Raw genomic sequence first — 6,000 nt, 5'->3', positions numbered from 1 at the left:
CATTTTCCTGTGGATAAATTGGATTATTGTCAGTTATAGATTTCTCCGATATCAAAGGTAGGCCTAACTATCCTCTTTAAGGCAAACTGGGAAACGTCTATATGAAAAGAATGCATAAAGGAAATAATTTCCATGTGTTATTTAGATTGAGACGTCGTGTGTTTATATACAAAGCGTATTATTTCTCTTGAAAAGTGCTGGGTTTTGGATTCGTTTCTGATGTCCCTTAAATTCGCATCCCTTTTATCATCGATGGCACGTGCGTTCACTTAAATCAGCGCTTGGTCTAAAAGGAAGAACGTCCACATTTATGGCATTTGTATACTTGTCGGCGTCGAAAAGTATCAGCAATGTAGTTTAAGATATATTTGTAATACAACTTTTGTATTTTGATTAAAATTAATTTTCGTTTCACGAAATATCAGTTGCGCTGCGTTTTGACATTGTGTGAAATTTTAGGAGTTTTCAGATTATAATCATGAACGTTTTCAGATTCTGTCCTTAGAAACACGATGACTAAAACATGTGTGTTACTTAAATTAATTAATAAATGAAGGAAAGATTGCTTGTAGATGAAACATTAACATTTTTACTTTCAAAAAGTGTTGGGGATAAAAATAGCCATTTAAGAATGTTACAATCTGATTTTCAACCGTAGTGACATGTAGCATCCCCATCATAATTTACGCATATGCCCGTGAACAAATTAAAATAGTTACTTTTGTGCTGATCATTTTAAGAGAATATTGAATAGATTAAGAAAAGTCACGGCCCGCGTGCTGCAGGGCAAGGAGCAGGACTCACAGACCTCTCTCGTCCCAGAAAAACATTTATTAGACACAAAAGATTAGTAATCAACGGTAACTGCACTCATATGTAACAAACCATTGCAGCGTGAACATAGGGACAGGCAGAAACACACATAACGAGTACAACCAGTAAACAATGAACAATAACACTAACATGAACGTGTACACATGTACGATGACCGACATCGAACGAAACACACACAGTTTATAGAGGTATAATTTAATATTTATTTGTAAAGTATTTAAAGATTTTATATATTTTCTGGTTTTCCACAGTGAGATCATCATGAGGGGAACAGGAAGTACAAAGAAGAACTTCTTCCCTGATGTGAAGACCATCCCAGCTCCACAAAAAAGCCCTACAGAGGCAATGGCCAACCCAAAAATTTCTCCTTTTCATTTCGTTAATTCGCACAGAGGAGGAAGCAGCATCTATTTCCCAGAAATTTCTGGAGTGCCCCAGAGGAAGCAATATAAACCTCAAGTCTCTCAAAACCTGAGAAAATCTGGCACGGGCATAACATTAGCGGCACTGCTGAAGGCCACGGATGTAAAAAATGGTGGAAAGTCAACAGGCAGACTCCTGGATGAAGGTCAGCGATGCAGCAAATCTCGGTTCCCTTCTCTGGTTGTAGAGCCACACACCAAGAGCAGTGCTGTGAGTGTGAAGGCTGATCACACTCCACCAGCTCCATCCATCTCAAGGCTACCCGCCCTCCACCCAAAGCTGGCTGCTCTCAAACAAAAAAGCCCAAAGCCTGCTGTGACCCTGCATGTCCCCCACAAACATGTCAGGGAAGTCCCAGGAAAGGTGCAGGACAAGCACAGTGAGGTGAACTCCACATTTTACACCAGGCCAGAAGTGGGTGAGGTCCTCTACCAGGACCTGGAGAGGCTAACGTCAGCCCGTCAGTGTGCCTCCAAGGTCGAAGCTTCCCAGCACCAGTATGACCTGAGCTGCCACAAACCGCTGCTCATCAGGAGGGCGACCTTACATAAGGTAGAGAGCAGAGCTGCGCGCCCAGCTCCGCCTGCCCCCTCCCTGGTGCCACGTCGCAACCGTGTGCCCCGGCCATGCAAGACTGAGGATAAAAACAAGAGGCAGGACAAGTGCCAGGATGGCCAGGCTGCCTCTACTTCCCCTGGAGCCAAAGAAACAGCTGTCGTGAAGATTTATTTCTCTCTGTTGTTAACAGGGAGAAGGAACTGTGGGCTTGACCAGTTGGGACAACAGACAGGTGAGCATAGGGGCATCAATGGGTTAAAAAAAAAGACTTCTTTTGACATTTATTTCACCATCGAATACTAGAGTATTGAGTATTGAGTCAGATTTGTTTTATTTGTCTATTGTGTCTCAGCACCTGCACCTGTGCATGTGAAATGAATGGACTTCACCTGCTCTGTAGATGACCACAGTCAGTTGCCTTACAGCCTTTGTAAGCAACAGAAACCTTCAGGGCCATGTTTGCACATTTGCTCTCCAACCTGAGATTGTCTGACATCCAGCATTCCTGACACTTATTACTTCCTGAGAGAGAAAAAAATAAATAAAAAAATCTTTAAATAAATGCAATTTTAAATGTATGCAGAGATGTTTTTCTGTGATATTTCTGTTTCAGTTATCTTGAGTGTGTGTAAAAATGGGTGTAAGTTTGTTATCTTTCTTCACAACTGCTTCCTCTCCAACATACATATACTTGTGTTCTTCTTTCTACTGGACAAATACAACACACATTACATTTACTTTGACTTAAAGCACAAAGTTACACATCTGACTCTTGGTCTCTTCTGATTCAGCAAACACCAGTTCTCTCTCTCTGAACTGGCCTATAGCACTATTGAGAAGGAGGCCCTTGCGCTCCTCCTAGTGTTACAACATTTTGAGGTGTACCTTGGTGGTCTTCCGGGCCCCATTACCATATACACTGATCACAATCCGCTCGTGTTCTTGCAGAATATGGCTAATGCCAATCAACGCTTAATGCGTTGGTCTCTGATTAAACAAGTGTTTAATATTGACATCAAACATAAAAAGGGTTCAGAAAATGTAGTGGCAGATGCTCTTTCCAGATGTTGAAGTTTTGGGCATGTTTTGTTGTTTGTGTATGGGGAAGGGTGTTACGGAAAGGTGTGTGTGTGTGTGTGTGTGTGTGTGTGTGTGTGTGTATGTGTATGTGTTCTAGATCCACTGCCAGGATTTCCAACATTTTTGAGTCTATGTACTAAAATGATGTGATCTATATTGTCAAATGCTGCACTCAGATCAAGTAATACAAGCAAAGAGACATAATCCTGGTCAGAAGCCAACAACAGGTTATTAACTACTTTAATTTGTGCTGTCTCTGTACTATGATTAGGCCTAAACACTGACTGAAAGCCTACATTTTTAGTAAAGGTTCAGTTACTTCGGGTAGGATTTCCTTATGAAACGTGTGAGAGCAGAATATTTCTTAGTAGATGTGCAATTGTACTAAAAAGAAATATAGCATTATTTTAGTTATTTTCTATGAGGTTTGAGAGATAAGATGTTGGAGTGTTAATAAGTGCTATTCTATGGAAGGCTCTCCTTCCATGCAAGCTGGAAGACTACAAGCTTAGTGTGGCACCATTTATGTTCTATTTTTCGAGTGTTGTACACATTTTTGCCCATATTTTTTTTTTTTTTTTTATTATTCTTAAGTGGAGCAACAGCAAAACTGGCCTAAGATCAGTGAAACAATGTTGAACTTTTTCTTTAGAGATGCATTTGAGATGTGGTACATTAATTTGTCCACCAGAGGGAGATGTATTACTGTAGATGTTTTAAAGGGCCAAAGTGTCAATAAATGTTATCAACTTGAGTACAAAAGATTATAGTGTATATATAAAGTAAAGTATATATAAATACATTCAATACACTAACACCAATAATACATTATTAATAATATTAACACTGCTAACATTATCGGAATAAAAAGTGATGTGTAAATATTTCCATCTTTCTATATTTTGGTGAGTTACTGTACAACTTTCTTACAGGAAGTTGGTAGGTCTGGATGGGTTCTCCATCTTGGTCATAAGTAAATGTTCCAAGAGGTTTTCCTTCCTCGTTTTCATGTGTCAGTGCCTGGAAGAGCAGGAGTGTATAAAAATGATGAGTGCGGATGAGTCTCTGGCGAACGAGCTGAATACATTCTTTGCTCGCTTCGAGGCTACATCTAGCAGCGTTAATGCTAGCAGCACAAATGCTAACGGCGCTAGTGCTAACAGCGCCAATGCTAACAGCGCTAATGCTAACGGCGCTAGTGCTAACAGCGCAAATGCTAACAGCGCTAATGCTAACAGCGCTAGTGCTAACAGCGCCAATGCTAACAGCGCTAATGCCAACGGCGCTAGTGATAATGGCACTATCGGCGCAGCCAATGGCACATGCGCGGGGCCCACCATAGAACAGCGCCCTCTCATCATCACGGAGAGTGACGTGAGGAGGGTGTTTAAAAGGGTGAACACCAGGAAGGCGATGGGACCAGACGGTATCTGCGGGAGGGTCCTCAAAGCCTGCGCAGATCAGCTAGCCCCGGTATTCACCGACATCTTCAATCTCTCCCTGACGCTCGGTATTGTCCCGTCCAGCTTCAAGCGGTCCACCATCGTCCCCGTCCCGAAGAAACCTTGACCCTCCTCCGACCTCAATGACTACCGCCCTGTCGCCCTCACATCAGTCGTGATGAAGTGCTTTGAAAAGCTAGTCAGAGACTTCATCACATCTTCATTGCCAGCCTCCATGGACCCACTGCAGTTTGCATATCGCCACAACCGCTCCACTGACGATGCGATTGCACATCTGCTCCACACTACACTGACTCACCTGGACGAAGGGAGGGGAAATTATGTTAAAATGCTATTTGTCGACTACAGTTCAGCATTCAACACTATCATCCCCTCCCTACTCACTACTAAGTTGGGAGATCTAGGACTGCATACATCCCTGTGCGACTGGATCTCCAACTTCCTAACAGACAGACCACAATCAGTACGGGTGGGCAACTGCTCCTCAACCACCCTCACCCTCAGCACTGGAGCTCCTCAGGGTTGTGTCCTAAGCTCTACTCACTGTACACCTACGACTGCACAGCCACTTCCAGCTCTAACATCATTGTCAAGTTTGCTGACGACACCGTTGTCGTGGGTCTGATCTCGGACAACGACGAGAGGGCCTACCTGGAGGAGATTAAACACCTGGAAAACTGGTGCCAGGAAAATAATCTCCTCCTAAACGTCAGTTAGACAAAGGAGCTGATCGTGGATTGCAGCAAGAAGCAGGAGCGGCACTACCAACCTGTGAGGATCGGTGGGACCACGGTGGAGAGAGTAGATAGTTTCAGGTACCTTGGTGTTCACATCTCGCAGGACCTGTCCTGGTCCCGCCATACCAGCTCCCTGGCAAAGAAGGCTCGTCAGCGTCTTTACCACCTCAGACGCCTAAGGGACTTCAGACTGCCCTCCAAGGTACTGCGGAACTTCTACACCTGCACTATCGAGAGCATCCTCACGGGGAACATCACAGTCTGGTTTGGGAATAGCACCAAGCAGGACAGACAAGCACTCCAAAGGGTAGTGCGTTCAGCAGAGCGCATCACTCACTCGGAACTTCCTGACCTGCAGACCATCTACTACAAGCGGTGCCAGACCAAGGCTAGGAAAATTGTGAAGGACCCCACCCATCCCAACAATACACTCTTCTCTCTGTTGAGGTCAGGGAGGCGCTTCCGCTCCCTGAAGAGCAAGACAGAGAGGCTGAAGAGGAGCTTCTTCCCACAGGCCATTTGGGCCCTGAATCAGGGAAACTGATAAACTGTGGGGACCACCACCACCACCATGTAACATGACTGTATACATCTGTATATATAGATTTAGATTTATACTCAATTACCCTGTTACACAACAACTGTAGATATGGTATTATACAAAATGGATCTGTACATTCTGTAGATTGTGTACATATATACCCAACCATATACATTGTACATTGTGTATATAATCATAATATACATATATTGTACATACATTGTTAATATATTTTTGTACATACATAGAATATATATATTTATCTGCATATATATATTTTTTCTCTATGCACCCCTGTTTCTCTTCCTCAGTTTAGACAGAGCACTCTCCACCATTTCACTGCGTGTTATACTGTGTATGACTA

General features: G+C 43.2%; 1 long non-coding RNA gene across 2 annotated transcripts in view; it reads right to left on the bottom strand.

The window, feature by feature from the left end:
• Nucleotides 1-1,034: 1,034 nt before the first annotated feature.
• The window catches only part of LOC118240654 (uncharacterized), a 44,327-nt gene continuing 39,361 nt past the window's right edge, over nucleotides 1,035-6,000 (bottom strand). Inside the window, exons 1-3 of one of the 2 annotated variants that reach the window (XR_014120368.1) lie at nucleotides 2,554-2,871; nucleotides 2,205-2,337; nucleotides 1,035-1,951 (exon numbers count right to left, since the gene is read on the bottom strand). This is a non-coding gene — a long non-coding RNA (uncharacterized LOC118240654). Of the gene's footprint in view, nucleotides 1,952-2,204; nucleotides 2,338-2,553; nucleotides 2,872-6,000 lie in introns of those variants that run through there. The other variant, XR_014120369.1, reaches the window with a different exon arrangement.

Source organism: Electrophorus electricus, unplaced genomic scaffold (genome assembly GCF_041902795.1).
Source record: "Electrophorus electricus isolate QZ-2024a unplaced genomic scaffold, ASM4190279v1 Scaffold125, whole genome shotgun sequence".
NCBI classification, from domain to species: Eukaryota; Metazoa; Chordata; class Actinopteri; order Gymnotiformes; family Gymnotidae; genus Electrophorus; species Electrophorus electricus.
The sequence above is the reverse complement of the archived record's forward strand: the minus strand, read 5'-3'. Positions and strand labels throughout refer to the sequence as shown.